Here is a 9,838-nt window from a genome sequence, read left to right on the forward strand (position 1 = left end):
CAGCAGAAGATGGCCCAAGTACTCAGGCTCCTGGCCAGCTGTTGGGATATCCTGACGGAATTCCAGGATTCTGGCTTTGGCCCGGCCCATTCCCAGCCTTTGAAAGCATTTGGGGAATGAACTAAGGGATGGATGATCTCTCTCTTTCTTTCTCTTTCTTTCAAATAAATAACTAAATCTTTAAAAAATAAAATTAGGTAAAGCTAGTCACTTTCTTTTTTTAATTCATTTAAAAGACAAAGACACACACACAAACACAGAGAGAGAACCTCCATCCTCTGGTTTATCCACTAAAATGCTCATATAATCCACACTAGGCCAGGCTGAAGCCAAAAGCCAAGAACTCAATCTGGATATCCCATGGGTGGCAGACACACAAGTAATTGAACCATTAACTGCTGTCTCCCAGGGTGTGTATTAGCAGGAAGCAGAGCCGGGATGTGAACCCAGTCACTCTGATCTGTAGTACAGGTGTCTTAAATACTGTATTAAATGTCACCATAAACTAACCAATGTCTTGATTCTTATTCAGAGAGTTGTCTTTACTTTTTCAGATACCCTCTTTTGTACCCAAATGAGTTACTCTTGTAAAAGTCATCTGCCATACAGTCAAAAGAACAATCTAAGGACATAGTCTGGTATATGAAAGAACTAAGGTTTCCTTAAACAATATCTGCCAGCTGGGAAAAAAAAAAAAAAATTCTGCTGGCTAGAAATTTCAAGTCAGACCTTGTTTGGCTTGTGTGTGATAATAGGTATGTCAAATGCCACAGGCAGGAAGAACAAGGCAGAGCTCCCCAGGAAGAGAATTTACATCGGAATAGACAAAAAGCTGCCTGGTAATGACTACAGCATGCTACTGGCAACGTGGAGTTCACTTCTCGGTGTGCTCTTACAGGTTCTACCTCAATGCTATCCAGGGGTTCTCAAATTTGAGTGCCTAGATGTTTCGCTTTGGAAGCTAATTTTAATGCTGACTGTCTGTGGTTGGCATCCAGGAATCTGTCACCAAGAACTTCTGGTGATTCAAATGAGGCTGAAGACACAGGGTAAATTTGCTGAGTTCAAAATTCCCCCTGTATGGTCAGAAGGAAGATTAGTATAAATATATCTGAACCCTAAATCAGAACTTGGCAGAGAGTACATACTCAATAAATCTAAATAATTTTATAATTATAATTATGATCATATAATTATTATTTTATACATAAAAGAGCTAAATGTTCCCATTCTATAAAAATTACATTTATATCACAATTAGATAAAAATGGAAGGGATTAAATTAATAAATCTTCAATATAAAAATGGATACAATATGAAAGGGTCCAAAATTCCAAGCATTAAAAAGAAAAGTCATAATTGCTGAATCATAAGGCAATCATTAAACCAAACCAGATACAAGTAATGAAGGAAAAGGGAAAAGGCTTTAATCGCTATTTGCCCATCGATCACAAAACTACAGCAAAGATCTGTTTATTATCAAGATCGTGGGGGTCTTATCCATAGTTCTCTGATCCTCTTTTGCCTGAGTAAACCTGAATTTAAGACAATAAAATAGAGAAGGAAGTGAGACTTAGGGAAAAGGAAGATTTTCAAATTTTAGCTAAAGTCGGAGTCATAACATTCTAAAAAGATCATATTCACAGTAAATCTCCAGAGGTTGAATGTTTTCCCACTTGCTTAGCCCTTGGCAAAGAATTCCTTAGACTGTTGTTAGGCCAGGCTGGTCCTGGTTTTTCCATTCATTTGTTCATTCATTCATTCAACTAATATTTAATGAGCTCTGATCATGTCCCAAGCACTATTCTAGACACTCGGGATACAGAAGAAAAGAAAACAGATAAAGATCCTTGTCTTCTTAGAATTTACATTCTAGCAAAGAGAGGCACACTGGAAAATAAACACAGTAAATAAGCTATATTCTATGAGGGTACTTCAAAAGTTTGTGGGAAATGGAGTAACAAAATGATTTTATTTTGGTACAAAAGGATCTTGAGATCCATGGTTTTTTCTTAATATATATTTTGGTGAGCTTTTTTGAAGAGCTTGCATGCAAACAGGAAAAGTAAACTCATGTGTTAGTCCATTTCTGTTGCTATAACAAATACCTGAAATGTAACTTACAAAGTATAGGAGCTTATTTGGTTCATAGTTCTGCAGATTGAGAAGTCCAAGAGCATGATGCTAGCCTTCTTGTTGCATCACAACATGACAGAGGGCACAACACAGCAAAAGAGAGCAGGTGCACCAGTCCAAATCTGTCTTATTCAACCACTAATACCATCATAGGCACCTACACTCTCATAACTCATATAATTCTATTTACTGCCCAAAGACCCCACCTCCAAATATCATTAACATGATTGTGGGGATTAAATTTCTCCAAAACAGGAACTTTTAGGGAACACATTCAAATCATAGGAACTGGAAAAACAGACTGTAAGAGAATGAGTGGTGGTCAAGGTAGGCCTTATTGAGAAAGTGACATTTGAGCAAAGACCTGAAAGAGACCATACAGCCAGGTAAACAGCTACTTGTGACAGAAGTCTGGGCAGAGGGAACAACAAAGGTTGTAGAAGAGAATGCAGGACATTAAAAAAAAAAAAAAAAAAGAATACCAAGGAAGCCAGTGTGGCTAGAGGAGGATCAACAAGGAGATTAGTAAGAGAGCAAAGAAGTAATCAAGGGTCCAGATCACTGCCTACCTTCGTAGACCATTTACTGTAAGCATTTGGCTTTTATTCTGAGCAAACCGTGAAGTCTTTGTGCAGTGTTGAGTACAATAGTGACACACGAGGCTTTCAAAGGCCCACTCCGCTATGTTGAGAGTAAGTTTTAAAGAGCAAACATAGATCATGCCTGCGGTAATCATTGTGCACAGCTCATTGCCTCCAGCTACGGTAGCTACGGTGTTCTACACACTGCAGCACTTGGGAGCTTTGCTGCAAATACCAATACAAGTCATCTGCCTGCGCTTGATCACTGACCCTTAACTGAAGGCTCTGCTTGCTACTCAGTTTTGACCTCTGGCCGCCATATAATCTAATTACGTGGTCTGAGCCATTCTATTGTGTTCTCAAATTTGCCTTAGCTACCACAAAAAGGTGTACAAAGTTCAATCTCTTTTATCCAACACTGCATTAAAAAACAAGTAAAAAGGAGAAACACTTGAAACCTTCTATAACAAATAAAAATATTTGTAGTTTCCAGTATATGCCAAGTGCTATGCTTTGTGTGTACAAACAGTTAATCTGCTTACCTATGGAGCTACTGTTATTATTGGGAATTCTCTATGGTAGAAACCATGCCTTGAAGACATTAAGTAATTACAAAGAATAGGAGGAAGTATTCAAAGCTAGAAAGTGATACTACTACCCCAAAATACATAAATTAGCTTTGAAATCCACATTTATACCTCAAATGCCTGATTTAAAAAAAAAAAAAGTTCACCACAGTCTTATTCACACTATTTATTAGTGTAGTATAAGAAAACTTCAAGAAGCTTTAAAGAAATTGGATTAAAAGGTAAAGTTTATTTTGGTGCAAATAATTAAATTAAAAGTCCATGCATATGAAAGGCCTTCATGTCGCTCCCCATCTTCGTGGAGGAATGACACAGGACTCTGTGCTGTTCTTTTGTCTGCTCGGCCCTCCCCAGGTTTGCTGCTGGTTCTTCCCGGGTTGGCTACCGTCCCTCCACCTCCGGTTCCCCCTGCCACTTTCCCCACTTCCGCGGGGGAGCGGCACACTGCCGGCCGGCTCTCTCGGGGGCTGCACAGGTGTTCCTCTTAGATGTTCCTGGTGCATGTTGTCTCTCTCCTCCTTTATAGTCCTCTTCCACCAATCCCAACTCTGCTACCCACACGCCGAGTACGCTGCTCTCCTCCAATCAGGAGCAGGATCAGCTCCTGCAGGTCATCACTCAAGTTGGCGAGAGGCAGCTGCGTAGAAGTTGTTACTCCCTTCTCAGCGCCATATTGTGGGAAAGCAGATGCATAGAATAAGTCTTAATTCCAGTAACAGTCTAGTCCGAGTTGCTCCCCACACTTCAAAAATTTCATGGAAAATGAGTATTATAAAAAGATGTGTGATTTTCAAAATGTATTTGCAGAAAAATTAACTCATGCTTTAATTCCATTTCTGGACAAACTTTTTGAAGTGCCTCACATATCCTGTTAATATTGAGAGAACAAAGGAAACCTTATCAGGGGCTCTGACCTCAATATGACAAATTAGAGTAAAAATCCCTCTGATAGGGAATAATCAGGACAGGAAGTCAGTTGTTTAATTAAAAAAGAGTTAAAATAAGGAAAGATATGAAATCGCACATGTAACCTAAGTAATTTATTTTTGCCAAGAGTCATTTCTTTGTGCACTCATTCATTTGTTAATCTTTTGTTGTAAGACATTTTCTTACAGTCTGATTAGAGTGCTGTTACTTTCTTGCATAAAACATCATCTTTGAACTCCAATTTCAGTTTCTTTAAAGTGAATAATAAAATTAAGTCAGCCATGAAAAGGCATGAAAATGAACTTCTCTAGATATTTATGAGTATTTTTTAATTGTTTAAAGATGCCTTGTTTGTAACTTTCGGTGTTACATATCTCCCTCTTATAGATTCTACCCAAAACATTTAGTTTCAATTCTTGAAGAAACAACTCTCCATTTATATTCATACTTCTCTGGCTTTCACATTATTTACTAAATTATATAATTTCAATGACAAGTAGAGCCAGCATAAACAGATTTGGGAACGAACTCAGCTGACTTTTAGTTAGCATTAAAGTCTACTGATGGGGGCAGAAACCCATGGATTAACTAGAATAGTCTTCAGATTGCTAGTATTCTGTAACAAACATCATAGAAAGAGAATGCAGAGCATGAGTTACTCTAGAGGGTCAGTTAGATGGATGCTGATTAATTGAGCATCTATGGTACAGATTATTGGCTATCAAGTAATAAAATCTTATTTGGAATTGCAGAACATAGGAACTAGAAAGGACAATAATAAAAAGAAAGGTAACATAATCCAATCATTCAACAGACAGAAAACACTGGCCTTGAGACTTAGCATATCTCCCTAAGTTACTCAGACTAGGGAGTAGAACAGATTTGATGCTCTTTGTTCTGTGTTCCATCTTATCACTACTGGATAAAGTTACTTAAATGACCCAATTTTCTCTTTTCTCTAGTCCTGTTTTCAAATGCAATGCAAATAAGGCCTTCTCTCCTAGGAGATGTTTTACTTTGAGGTTTTCAAGCAAAAAAAAAAAAGTTTTTTCAGATGGCAATGTACATACAATCAGTATTCTTCTTATATATATGGTCCATTCACAGGGACTCACATTTGGGCATTGGTTAGGGGCTAGAATATAGCTTGAGAGAGAAAAAAGTGACTGAAACACTAGAAAGACTGAAAAAATAAACAAGAAACAGACTGGCAAGTTGACTTTTCCAGGTATTTTGCCAAAATGCCTAAGGTCATTGGTAACTACTCAGTTTTCAGATGATATAATGTGCCATAGAAACTGATTTAAAATTATAACATTTACTTTTCAAAAGTTATAATGCTTCTATGATAGACACTCATGTATATTTATAAAAATGGCTCAAAATATAATGTAATAAAAGTCACAAAGTGGAAATGTGGAATTATAACCAGATTCCATGCTCTCCTATTGATTATTTTCTTGTTTATTTTCTTTCTTCCAGGAAAAGATCTATAAAAAATGGATTTGGCATAAAAAAAATGTGTACATTATTAACTCCACTTTCAACTTGGCCCTAGACCTTCTGGTGGTAATGAACTATCTTTAAACCCCGCATCACATGATCCTTTCTTCTAAGAAGGAGTGGTGGTGTTTAAAGTCCCCTGTGGGAGGGTATCACTTCTCCCTTCTTACTGAGCATCCTCATTTTCCCCCTCAAGGATCAGTCTGACGCTGTACTGAGGAATTGTGTAAACCAACTTTAAAACATTTATGCCAGTGCATTCTTGATAGTATACTCTTACTAGTTCTTTTCAAACCTTTTTAAAAAAAGATTTTATGTATGTATGTATGTATGTATGTATGTATTCTAAAGGCAGAGTTAAACAGAGAGAGAGATGCAGAGGCAGAGAGCAAGAGCGAGAGCGAGAGAGAGAGAGAGGTCTTCCATGTGCTGGTTCACTCCTCAGATGGCTGCAACAGCCAGAGTTGTGCCAATCTGAAGCCAGGAACCAGGACTTCTTCTGGGTCTCCCACATGGATACAGGGACCTAAGGACCACCACCCCTGGCTCTGTCATATCTTGTTTTTCTCCTAACAAAAGACCTTTGAAGATTTGTAGTTATTATTATGCATTGAAATTCCCAATTTGGGGCATCTCATCAATACACAACAACATAGAAGCAGACAGCACCACAGACTGCATGGGTTTTAAGAATATAAAATCTATTGGCTGGCGTAGTGGCATAGCAGGTAAAGCTGCCACCTGCGATGCTAATATCTCATGTGGGAATCAGTTCAAGTCCCAGCTGCTCCACTTCCAATCTAGCTCCCTGCTATGTGCCTGGGAAGGAAGTAGTGGATAACCCAAGTCCTTGGGCCCCTGCACCATGTGGGAGACCTAGAAAATACTCCTGGATCCTGGTTCGGTCTGGCCCAGCCCTGGCCACTGAGGCCATTTGAGGAGTGAACCAGTGGATGGAAGACTTCTCTCTCTCTGTCTCTCCCTGTCTCTCTGTAACTCTGTCATGCAGACAAATAAAATAAATCTTTAAAAAAATACAAAACTCAACCAAAACATCAAAACACAAACCCAAACTGAGTGTATTAAGTACACAATGTCTCTTCACTTCATGTGTTTATTCACTTTTTTATTGCCCAGAACTAGGAAGTGAGGAAAGGAGTACAAGAAAGCAGAGACACTTTCCTGAGAAAAAGTTCCAAAAATAAAATGGTAGGAAAAACTTGGGCAGGAAAGGGAATGAAAAAAATGGTAAATTTTCCACTTATGCTAATTAAGTGTAATCTCAGTTGCCAACTAACTATTGTGTCATGGGTTTGTAAAGCCAGTTTAAAGACTTCATTCCTGATTAGATCAAGTACAGCAAGTACCAAAAGCACTCATGATAAAGCAAACTCCATTAGACTGCTAAAATATAACAGGAATCCACTTTCACAAATCAATGTATTTCCATGTTGCCAGAACTTACCACGTTGAAAATACATGAATAATCATTCCTCTCTTTTTCTTGATCTCTTGTTTCTTTCTCCAGGTCCTGTGGTAAACTGTGGAGGTGGAACAATGGAGCCTTTCATATAGAAGAAAAAAAAGAAAGTTGGATGCAATGTTCTGTCTCTCTTTTTTTTTTTTTTTTTTTTATATCACTGTGAACATGCTGGGGGGAAAAAAAGGAAAAGAAAAGATCAACCCTCTTTCCAGTGATCAAAAGGTATTTCAGAAATAAAGGAAGAATCCCCAAGAATGGCTTTGTGTCTGTCTGTCTTCCAATTGACTGTCATTGATAGTATGTGTTAAACTTTTTCAGGGTTAGGAATCCAAGCCCAGAACAGACAACTAAAGTACACACTTGAGTTTTCTTCTGAAAAGCAATCAATGACATTAGGCTAAGATGACTGAGAATCCTTGACATTATAAAGAATTCTATAAGCAAAAACTGCTGGCACCATTGAGCATTCTAAATCTTTAGCCAGACAAATGTAGATAATCTCCCAAAGTTGATCTGACTTACTGCTTACAAAATAATATCAGTTAACGAGCAGTGAGATCTTGTAACTTATATTTAACTTCAGGATCAGGAGACAAACCAAGGAAAAAAATACATGGAGTTTTGAAAGATTACAATCTACATTAAGTCAAAATCTCACTTATTTCCTGTTCTTTATTAGAAAGCAAAACAAAAGTTGAATAGCTAAAAGAAGAACCAGTATGCACAAAAGATCTATCAGTACATTTTTTCAATTCCATCAACTACTAAATAGGCAGAGATTTCAGGATTCCTGCACTTGCTGGTTTCTAAAAGTACACTGTCCTCACTAAATCTTTTAATCTAGTAGATCTTGCATTAACATAAAGTTTTTAAAATAATGTTCCTTTATAGTTATATAATACTTTACAAACTAAAGGTCCCTAACAGGATTCATTCCTCATTAACTCATTTTATCTTCCCTTCAATACACATAGCTATTAGTCCCATTATTAGTAAGCCAGGGTGATACCAACTGACTTACATAAATGGGGATTCAGAACATTGCAGAAACTAAGAGGATTAGATAAAAGTCTTATACTTAAGAAGTAATAGAAGCAGTAATGCTTCATCCAATATTATGATACCACATGAAAAAAATTATATTCAAATAATGTAGGGAGCTACATTTTATAACAGGAAAGTGGTGATTTTAAAATCCAGTTTAACTCATTATACACCCAAGTACATGCTTCTTTCTTAGAATGTTCAGCCATGCAGTCAAGATTCAGTCAAATGCATTTGGAATGGAGGATCAATGCTGTGTGAATGAGTACCCAATTGCTAAAGTTAATTATTAACATCTTCATCTAGTTTTAACTTATAACCATACTGGGAGAAACCGAGATTGCATTTGAACATTGCTCCAGCAACACTTCAAATGTTAAGAACTAATACCAGTTTTAATACTGCTGATTTACAAGCTACAATAAATGTGTTTGACTGCTGTTCCCTGGAGGCTTGTTTAGAAGTGAAAACAAAGGGCTAGTCATAAAGATTCTTTTTGTTCTTAATTTAGTTGAGAAAGCAGCATGTCACTAGAGAGACCGTTCCATTTGGGTTATGGTACACTATTAGTGTTCAATCAACTTTAAGAAACAACACAATGGAGAGGCTCTAATTTCTATATGTTTTAATTTAATTAATATTTATTGAATAATTAAAATTCAGAATGCATTAGGATAGGTAATGTGAGGAGATAAAATATTTTTTCTTCCTTTCAAATTCATTGAAACTATTTCCAAGGAATAAAAAATTTTAAACTGGATTCGAGAAAAGAAAAACAGTGAATTGGATACCAGAAATCAAATTTTGCTCCTACCAAAACCCCTTATAAAACCACTGTAAATGGATAGATGGATGGATGAATGGATGGATAGACAGATAGAAAGAAAGAAAGATAGAAAGAGGATTTTTAAAGATCTATATCCAAAGAGAAAGAGCAATAATACAACAGAACCAAATTTAAGAAGTTAGGAAAGCAGACATACAAGTGTTAACTAAAGGGTCTTTCAGACCCCCATAAGGCCAAACCTTAAACTAGCAATGAGAAAAGCTGAAAACTGAACTGATCTTCACTCCAAAATCACCAAGAACCTTAGAAACTGGCAGGATCAGATCCCTCCTGAGCAAGGGCAGGAGGATGGGGATAGGTAAGGGAAATGGAGAGACAAGGTAAGATTTTTTTGGAAGCTTTGAAAAAGTAATTAGGTGCTCACTTCAGCAACACACATACTAAAATTAGAACAATACAGAGAAGATTAGCATGGCCTTATGCAAGGATGACATGCAAATTCATGAAGTGTTCCATATTTAAAAAAAAAAAAAGCAGTTGGATCCCACTCCATGCTTATTGCTATCCCATGTCACTGGGTTATTTCCCTTCATGCACAAGGCAGAGGACTAGAAAGGTTAAATCAGAGTCTCTACTCTGAGGAAGCAATGCATAGTTGCAATGGGAGTAGTGGTCTGAAAAGGTGTGAATTCAGCACATAACTGCTCAGGTATCAGATTGCTAGCAGAGAGACCTGACACTACAGACATAAGATTGGAAGATACTTCTCCAGTCAACCAGCCCAAGTGAA

General features: G+C 37.2%; 1 non-coding gene across 1 annotated transcript; it reads left to right on the forward strand.

Moving 5' to 3' along the window:
- Positions 1-9,464: 9,464 nt before the first annotated feature.
- On the forward strand, positions 9,465-9,570 carry LOC127484989 (U6 spliceosomal RNA). The gene has a single exon (XR_007912198.2). It is a non-coding gene; the product is annotated as a U6 spliceosomal RNA (small nuclear RNA).
- The last annotated feature ends 268 nt before the right edge of the window (positions 9,571-9,838 follow it).

The sequence above is a fragment of the Oryctolagus cuniculus genome, chromosome 1 (genome assembly GCF_964237555.1).
Source record: "Oryctolagus cuniculus chromosome 1, mOryCun1.1, whole genome shotgun sequence".
In the NCBI taxonomy this organism is placed as follows: Eukaryota; Metazoa; Chordata; class Mammalia; order Lagomorpha; family Leporidae; genus Oryctolagus; species Oryctolagus cuniculus.